Source organism: Lepidothrix coronata, unplaced genomic scaffold (assembly GCF_001604755.1).
Source record: "Lepidothrix coronata isolate B3197 unplaced genomic scaffold, Lepidothrix_coronata-1.0 Scaffold78, whole genome shotgun sequence".
Lineage (NCBI taxonomy): Eukaryota > Metazoa > Chordata > Aves > Passeriformes > Pipridae > Lepidothrix > Lepidothrix coronata.
In genome coordinates, this window is record NW_016690258.1 from 2,804,263 (window position 1) to 2,813,708 (window position 9,446).

At 50.4% G+C, this 9,446-nt stretch overlaps 1 long non-coding RNA gene across 1 annotated transcript; it reads right to left on the reverse strand.

The window, feature by feature from the left end:
• Nucleotides 1–2,365: 2,365 nt before the first annotated feature.
• LOC108499733 lies at nt 2,366–7,646 on the reverse strand. Its single transcript, XR_001875629.1, has 3 exons — nt 7,590–7,646; nt 6,374–6,514; nt 2,366–2,467 (listed from the first exon to the last, which is right to left on the reverse strand). It is a non-coding gene; the product is annotated as an uncharacterized LOC108499733 (long non-coding RNA).
• Between the last annotated feature and the right edge of the window lie 1,800 nt (nt 7,647–9,446).

Genomic DNA, 9,446 nt, shown 5'->3' on the forward strand with positions numbered 1-9,446 from the left:
GCCCCCGTGTGTTGCTATTTTATCTCTCAGTTCTGGGTGCTCAGCCCCAGCCAAACCCACCCGGGTTTGCTCCTTCCCCACATCTTTTCCACTTGACCCATTAAAGTCAACGCTCAGCCACTGCCTCCGGTTTGAATCGCTCACATCCTGCCATTACAGCTTTGTTTAAATCTGTGCAGAGCTCAACCTGTTGTCAGACAGACACTAATTTGTGTGTTTCTAATTATTTGTTTCCATCTTAAAACCTGTTTTTCAGCAGATTGCAGCTTTATTTTAATACATGCTTGGCTAGAGCTTGATATACTGGTTGCCAGTAACCTAGACACAAAATGGGATTACATTGCATAGGGAGAGCAGGGGGAGAAATGAGCCTGAGTTAAACTGAATTAAGAGTCTGTTCATCAAAATGAACTACGCAAAACTGTGAAACAAGCAGCAGTTTTGCATCACAGAAGAGTCTGTTCCTATACTCCTCTGTTTCTACCCCTCAAAACAAGATGAACCTCAGCACTCACAAAGGGCATTTGAAACAACTGCTTACAAAAACACTTTGACCACCTCCTTTTTATGTGATTAAAGCTCTTAAACTTACATTTAATCCCTTTTATACTCACATGCTTGGTGTTAAAAATTAGCTCATCAGTGGATGACCGAAGCAGGATCAATTTCCAGCTGCTTTCCCAGGATGTGGATGCAGGAAGTCGGGCACCATCCTCAGCCTCTTCAATCAAGCAATGCTCCATCAACAGCTTTTTACCCTTCCAGAAGCAGGCTGGGCCCTTTGTTTCTTGGTCATTTTCACACAAGTCTTCAGAGGGTAGAAGAAGTAGCTCCAAGGCAACACTGCTGCAACACGCCAGGCAGCACAACCAGTGCTCCAGGACCTGTCTTTGTTTCAGTCTTTCTCTGTAGCACTTTCTCCTATGCTGAGGATTTTGGGGTCTCTGATCTAAAATGCAGATTAGGAGACTGACTCTGAGGCAATTAAACCAAAACAAAACCATATGTTATTTGCTGGCAAATACTGACTTTTTAGTGGAGGCTATGTTCTGTGTAGCACACTGCTCTGCCTGCACATCCACACTGCCAGGGAGAGCAGGAAGGATGCTGCAGTGCCTGCAGCTGGCTGGGGAGACCCTCCCCAGCTCCTGGGCCAGCCAAAGCTTAAACAGTGACAAAAAGGTCCAGGCTAGATTTTGCCCATGGTAGTGCTGGTTGCTCCCTGCATTTGCAGAGAGAGATGTTCAACATCAACACCCACTGAGCAGGTCCCCACCCCATGGTGTTTCACCTCAGCTCCCACCTTTTCCAGGTCCAGGACACAGCGCCTGTTCCTTCATGTTCTTTGTGTGCACAGCCCTGCCCTTCCTGGCAATGGTTGGATAAGTCACCTGTCCACTGTATCCGTACAAAACTCTTCCCTGCTCAGCCACACCAGCCCTTCCCGCTGGAACACTTGGAGAAAGATTTGGTTTAAGTGGCCAAATGTAGTGACATGACACAGACACGTGGCTTCACAGGAAAAATCAATGGATCTTTGGCAGGGGTGGTGAAGGCTCCATGACTAACCTGTAACTGGGTGGTTTAGGAAAAAAGCCCTGATCAAAGCTGCTTGCAACCGTCTCACCTTTGGCTTCCCCTCCCCAGCTCCCTGCCTTTCCCGGGGTGTGTGAAAACCCAGCAAGAGCATTCCACAGGCAAGAAAGCTTCCATCCCCCCGGCACAGGGGTTGTGGTTACCCACCAGGATGGGCAGGAGCCACGTGAGAACTGGCAGTGTACATCCAGTAGCACACTGTTTCCTCAGTGTAGCCTGGCCTCTGGTTGCCTTCACAGTCAGCTGCAGAGGGAGAGTGAAATCCCTGTGCAGTTCTTTCCAGCAGTGAAGACAATCCAAGGACATTGATTCCTCTGTTGGTTTTTGTCTGTAGACATAGAGGCCCAAAAAGTTGATGCAATCAGTGGGGTGTAAGGATGCACTTCCCAGGAGGAACCAAATGCTAGAGGGAATAAGCTTTTCTGTGTCAACAAAGTGGCCTGGGACTTTGGAGGAGACACTCATTTTGAGGACACAGCCCAGAGCACCTGGTCCATCCTGTTCCTGGTGTGCAGAGGTCCAGCTGGAAGGGTGACAATGTGCAGCATCCCCAGATGAGCACCAGGGATCTCTTCCCTTTTGGACTCTGAGGGATACATGACCCAGAGCAATCACTCCATTGGTACCAAACAGCATGGAGGTCACCTGGGAAAAGGCCTTTGCCAGGCCAAATTTTGGTGTGTGCATCAGCAGCAAGGAGATTGGCTGGGGGTGGCCATGGCCTCCTGGTTTGGTCCTCGCAGAGGAGCATCTCATCCAGACACCTCTGCTTCCACCTGTCAGCTGAGCCGAAGGGTCCATCACCTCCTTGAAGCCCTTCCCTATTTCCACCCTAGGACGTTTTTGGTGAGCTTCTACTCCTTTTTTTATGCTAAAAAGGAAAGAAAAAAGGAAGAGAACACACTTGATGTTAAGGAAATCTAACAGAGCATGCAGCAATCCAACTGCTCAGACACATATGCCACCTCCCTTCTGCTCTGTACCAGTGAGGCTGTGCCATATTTAGATCTGGCTCCATCTCTCGCAAACTTGACCAACTGTTCCTCCACAGTGTCATCTTCACTTGTTTACCCCCAAACTGTTCACTGGAATCTTCAATTCGATGAGGGGAAAATAATAAAAAAAAAGCAGGTTTTATTTTTAATGACGGGAAAAGCACTAAACGCCAAGAAAGCTGGATCGCGACAGTGCCGGGTAGAGAGGTCAAGAGATCCCTTGGTGAGTCATCATCTTCACCAGGGACCTCCCGTGTGGGGAGGCAGATGTGTTTCCTAGAAATTGCTGTGCTGTGGTGGCGGGGCCAGCCCTGTGCTCGCTGCCAGGGCAGCGTCCGGCCGGCCGAGTCATCGGCCCGCGGGATCCTCCTGCGAGTGTGTGCTCCCAGAGAAGAGGCGAGTTCAGCCACACGGGAAGGCAGGCACAGACCTGTGGTCACATTTGGTTTGCCCCAGTGTAACTCCTGGGAGGAGCCGCCCCACGCAGGGTGCTGAGCATCTGCAAAGCAAATGGGTAACAGCCTCCTTGAGGGAATGGCTGAAAAGTCCAGCTCTGTTACAAGTAGGAAACATGGGAAAGTACAGAAGGGCTTTTCCCTACCTTCCTCATTGTGCCAAACCACGACAAGCTCACCACAGTGTTTGGGACCAGAAGTCAGGCAGAGATGGTCTTGCTCAACACTTTCAGCCATGGTTATGTCACACACGAGGCAGGGGTGAGCCCTTGTCCTCCTGCACACAGTGAAGCCTTGGAGGCTTCTCACTGAACGTCCACATCTCTTCCTGGCTTGCCCTTGATGTCAAACCACTGCTGTCTCCTGGAGGACGTGGTGACAGCCTGTCCTGCAGCCTTGCAGGAGGTTGCAGTGTGAATCCTCACAGCCCCCACACCAGCACTGGGCCTTGTATACAAACCTTTCTCACACTCGAGGCAGATCTTACGGAGTTAAGAGCATTTTCTTGGCTTGCTGTGCTGGTGGAAGAGCAACTTACAGCACAGCAGATGGATAAAATTCTAATTTGGGTTTCACATGATTTATATAAATAGGCTTAGACGAGGTTGCGCAGAGATGGCACAGTCATCTGCCAGCCCTGCTCTGTTTACCTCTAGACCCTCTCCTCCCTTCCCATTAATGAGCACCCCAGTAGCGTCTTGTGCATTAGCAGTGACAAGTCATCCCAGCCTGTGTCATCTTCCTGCAAACCACACAGCTCCAGTCCCTGCTCCCAGCAAGGCAAAGCAGCCTCCTGCCATCCCACCCAGCTGGGGACAGTGTTTATGCTCATCCCTCAAAACCAAACTGTCAAGGAGCACGGCAGAGCCACGACTCCCACGGTCGGCTCAGGAGATGGGGCAGGGTAAAGATGGACCACGCTGCTGGATATGGACAAGAATGGAGCTCTCCCAAGCCCCCACTCACTCACAGGACACCAGTTTCTGTCCGTGCTTCTCCCCACCTCAGAGTGAGGGGACATCAGTGGCCCCACTGCCACTCTCATGAAGATGACACAGCAGCTCCCACTCCTCCCTGCTAGTGCGTCACTAAGGAGCCTTCATCACATCCTGATCAACAAACCAGCAAGCACATCTTGGTTGGGTTTAGATAGAAACCCCTGCCACATCCCTACCGCTCTTGCAGGGTGACATGGGCTGCTGCTGTGCCAAGAAGGGGCTTGTGACAAACAGATGAAGGTCTGGTTCCTGTGAGGCTCCAGCATGCATCTGCTGAACATCTCCATCACACGTGTATTCTACCCCAGAAATCAAGTGTGACTTGATCCCAGCAGAAAAATTAGAGAATTAAGCTGCTGGTTTCTTTATGTGGTCAAAGGAAGCTGGTTATGTAAATTTTTGTGAAGTTTGGTGGCTAATGAGATGGTGATGGGCACATGTTTAGCTTTTACTGGCCAGTGAAAGCCCATGAGCACCCTTTACTCCACAACATAAACCCATCGGAAACCAGGCTTTGCTGGTTTCCGCTGCTCGTGGAACAAGTTGTATTATTTGTATAATTGTATCCTAGGAGCCCTAGTTTCTGTCCTGCATAGTCCCTGGCATGAGCAGTATTTTCCATGGTCAGCCCAGAAGGAGGGAGCAGACTTTAACCCCTTTGGTGCAAAGAGCACATTCCCACATAAGGTTATTTCCGTGCAACCCCCACTATGAGAAAAAAAGCCCTCCTAGGATTAAGGCACATGCAGAGAAATCCCAAAGCCAGCAAGGAGTTGCCTCTAGGAGAGGTGCAGGTAGCTTGGGAGCAGCTGGGGAGGCTCCTGGGGGGCTGGTTGAACCCTCGCAGCTCCTGCAGCCGGTACCATGCTCAAACCCCACCTTCAGCCTGGCCTCTGCCAAAACTCTCTGATTCAGCCTCTCTTTTCCAGCCATGCATCATAAACCAGCTGGGATAAGGCACAGGTCACCAAACAAGTGAAGAAAAAAGGATTTCTCAAGGGACAAGGCAGATACACCCCCACAATGTGATCTAGTTTCCCTGCTTGTGCATCTGTGGTGGAGGACAGGAGTGATGTTACACTGGCAGTCAGAACTACCTCTACCCAGTGAGGTGCAAGCAAAGCCAGGGTCCTTGTCCTGGGCCACTGCAGAAGATAACAGAAGCTTCACGAGGCACCTCAGGCTTGAGAGAGGCAGGCCAAGGCTTTGCAGAAGTGACACATGACTTGGAGCTTCTTGGGAACTGAGCGTGGTACACGCTGAAGGACCCCGAGTTGAGAAGGCAGGGGCTCAGGGAGGCCTTTGTGGAGATCCCAGCCATCCCAGAGCACAGCCACCCTGGTCCTTTTTGTCCGAGCTCATCACTGAGGTCCTCCTTAGCCACCTGAGCCACTCCCACATGTGCCTGTTGTCCAAGACCTGCCCCTAATTATGAGAGAGAAGAAAGGAAGCACGGAAAGCTAGAGATTCAGATCGAGGAGTGGGGGGGTTCTGGGACACCAGCAATCCCTGAGGGAGCTGCAAATGTGCTGCAGCTGAGGGCTAGGAGAGGTGTAAAGTGCAGGACTCAGTGGTCCATGAAACCCTCGCCATCAGCACCTCTCAGGGCACAGAGCCAACCTGAGCTCTTTGTTGTGTGGGCCTAAAATGCTGAACCATGAGACTTCTGTTGAGCTTGGAGACTCAGTTTCTGCTGCCCTAGTAAAGAAGAGCAAATGGCAGATTCAGGGTACTGCTAGCAGCTGGGAGAGCATTCCTGCATTTCCCCAGTGCCCACAACAGTGGCAGATGAGAAACACATCACCTGGAAAATATTTGGGGTTTTCTTCCAATAGTTGCTGCCTCTGTGCTGAGGACATGCAAGCAAAAGGGGATGGATCTTCTGTCAAAACCATTTGCCACTGTTGCAGTGTTTTTAAGCAAAACCCAAGGCATTCCAAAAGAGACTGAGGAAGCCACCCATAAACCAGAGAAAACAACTTAGGGGATGCAAGGCAGCTCGTGGGTTTGGGTGTCATGTGCTCAGGGAGGAGTGGCAGCCTCTGCCCTGGAATCACCCAGGGAGGAGGAGAGGGAGCCCTGGTTTCAGGACTTGGCATCCCCTCCTGCTTCAACCACAGGACCTCACCCACCCTGTCACCTAATACCTCCCAGTCAGAAAGAGCTGGGGATGTGTCAGCAAAGCCAAAGTGCCCAAGCAATATCATTTTTAGAGAAGGGGAAGCTTTGAGCATCACCAGTGTGGAGTGGCAAAGGCAGCAGGAATCCTAAGCAGGGACGATCCCTGCCCCAGACCCCAGTTTTGGGCTGAAAAAGGCAATCTTCCCACCTGCCGGGATGTCTCTGCTGATGGAAATTCAGCTCCCACCAAAGCTGCACGTGTTTCTCACCCACGTCACAAATAATTTGTGGCTGGACTCAAGTCAGTAGAGTTGATGCAGATCCCTCATAGTCTTTCAAACAGAAATCTCTGCAAAAAGGTTGATATGATTTCTTTTGGATTTCATTTCAGCCTTCATTTTTCTAATCTCTTTAAAAAGCACCTACTTAGTAGTAATGGCAAAGATATTTCCTTAGAGAAGTTTGAGAAGCTTGTAGAGGCAATGTTTGAAAAATAATAAAAAATAATAAAGCTTTGCTAGCTCCCAGGAGTGAAGAACAAAAATCATGCTTGTCTAGAAACGTACTTACACCAGCAGGCTTTTACTAGCATGTGAACCAGCAGTTGGTACTGACTCAGTCTCTGAGGTTTTCCTGGTGTATTAACTACAAAGTGACATTATTTCACTCCCAAGCAGTGGAATTTCATAAAACATCTCCAACAAATATCCCATCATCAGGTTGGAAGCTCTGATGAACAGGACAGCTGATTCCTCACACGGATTACAAATCACTGATTCCCCTCACCAGACGAAGTTAAGCACGGATTTCAGTGAGAACCATTAAGGACAAATCGAGACCTCAACCCGTGCCAGAAGAAAAGCTTGGATGAAGCATCTACTGAAGTGTCTTCCCTGAGCAAGGGACTTTCCTGAGCTGGGTGCTCAGGGTCACTGCCTCTCCTCTGGGACACAGAGGCACTGCCTGGGTGTTTGAGTCTCACAGGGAGTGAAGTCATTGCCACCACAGAGCCACTCACAGGGAGCCGTCCCCATTCACAACTCTCGTTCATTCACTCCAGAGCATTCCCATGGCCAGATGTTTATCACTCTTGTGTCACCCTCCAACTATTTTGCAGGGGTGGTAGGAGTGGCTTTTGGAAGACATTTGAGTACACACACAAATACAGGCTTGGGCTGCTATGTGTTTGGACAAACAAATAAGTGCAACTAATCAATAGAAATGTTTTTATGTTAGCCGTGACTGGGAAGAGAAGATCCCAGCTCTGCCAGATAAAAAATCCCCACGGGGATTTCTAAGTGCTCCCAAAACCAGCTGGACTAAGACCTTCCCTGATCACCCCACGGATCTGCGTGGGTGAGGAATTCAAAAAAATAGGAAGTTTTTAAAAAATAAAACTAAGCAAACAAAATAGCCCCCCTTACCTTTGCACACTGAGTCTGAACCATCAGAAGAGCAACACGGCCCCAGGGCAGGTGTCTCCAGCCCTGAGCTGGACATGCAGCACTGATGGACATGGTTGCTCCTGCAGCTCCCAGCACCCAGGGACCAGCAGCTTCTGTCCAAAACAGCCACTCATAAAAATATATTCAAATATCTCTATTACCCCATTTATAACACAGAAGGGTCGGCCTGTCTGGGAGTACTTTTCCTGGCCTGACAGTGCGGCGGCAGCAGGCAACCAGCGGTCCTGGTATGACACCAGTAGTGGTTTTCTGCCCCAGATAAAGCTGTCCCAGACCCACTTGCCTCAATGTCCAAAACAGATGCTGGCAGGATCTGGTATTCCTGCTGGTTACAGGCAGTGACAAGCTGTTTCTGTATCTGGAGATGGTTTTAAGAAGGTAAATGACGAACTAGCAGCTGCTGCTCAGTGAGGTTTCACAGACAGTTCAAATGCAGCAAAGTGGCCTTGGTCTGGAGTCAGGACCTGTACAGGGGGAGGCAAAGCACAAATGGGGCACCCACTGCCATCCTAAGTGCTCCAAGATTATTGCAGTACCCAGGCAGCCAGATCCCAGGTGTGTGCCCCCCCCGGGAGGGCAGCCCATTCCACTGAGGTCGGCAGGGCAAACGTGCTCAACAACCGGCAGTAGGGACCAGCCCTGATCCCTCTACAACCAGCAGCTAAAAGTCCCATTTAACTTCAATGGAGCCAGGATTTGTCCTGGATCTCAACTAAACCCATGACCATCAGTGGCTTTGCTTGGGGTTTAATTCCTTGGATTAAAGGGAATTTGCCCCACAGTCAGAGCTCAACAACCACATCCCACCACTGCTCCACTGCGGCCAACGAGAGCAAACCGACCCGAGGTCCCTGGGCTTTAAACAAACAAACAGCAAAAAGAGAAAGAAAAAGAAAAAAAGAAGAGCATTTATTTTCCCTGCAGCTGTGCTCTCCCGGACAGAGGATTTCTGTGGCAGGACAATAACGCTTTATGCAGCGAGGTTAAGTTGCAGTTACTTGAAACTATCAGCTCTTGTGTTCGAATCATCTTATTACCTCCACAATCAAACAAGGCTTCCCCATCGGCAACTATTCGGTCATGCTGTTAAAATTGGACACAGAGGCCAAGCAGGGCTGGATTTGAAGTGATCTAATGGGAGGTGCCTGAGGCTGCTCTGGGGAGGGGGGTATAGCCAGCTTGCTACCCTGCACTCTTGACTACCAAAGGAAAAAACGTTGCATTACCAGACCCCAGTCACCGTCTTGGCTCTCACAAGTTATCTCAACACCCTGGAAAGGGAAGGTGAGGGAGCAACACAGAATCCCCTGGGGACGCACATAGGAAGGGAGCTGCTTGGAGCAATCTTCTGGGATGCATGCAGGAATGCATTAAGGAAGCTCCCAAATGCACAAGGCTGAGACAAGTGGTAACTCACCCTGTGGCTCCTCTCAAACTAAAAGCCTTTTTCTCCCACCCAGCTTCCTTCACAATTGCTTGGGATCTCAGTCCAGGTGAAGGGGGAGGCCAGGAGAAAGGACAAGCACAGAGGAGTTAAGCAGAGCCTTTCTAAAAACAGCATGAATGTTCCCACAGAGCAGGACCAGCTCTGCCACAAGCCCAGCACACCTGGAGTCTGCATCCCAGATCCACACACCCCTTCCTAGATCTCCCTTAGGTCCTGTCCTCACAGGCGCCACCAGCCCGAGCTCGCTGGCTGGCTCCTCGATGTGAGTTGACATCCTGGCCTTTCCAGGCAAGCCCCAACTGCTCTGCAAGATGGAGCAGGAGCTCAGCTGGGCTTTCTGCACGAGCCAGCTCTGCCTGTCCCTCAGG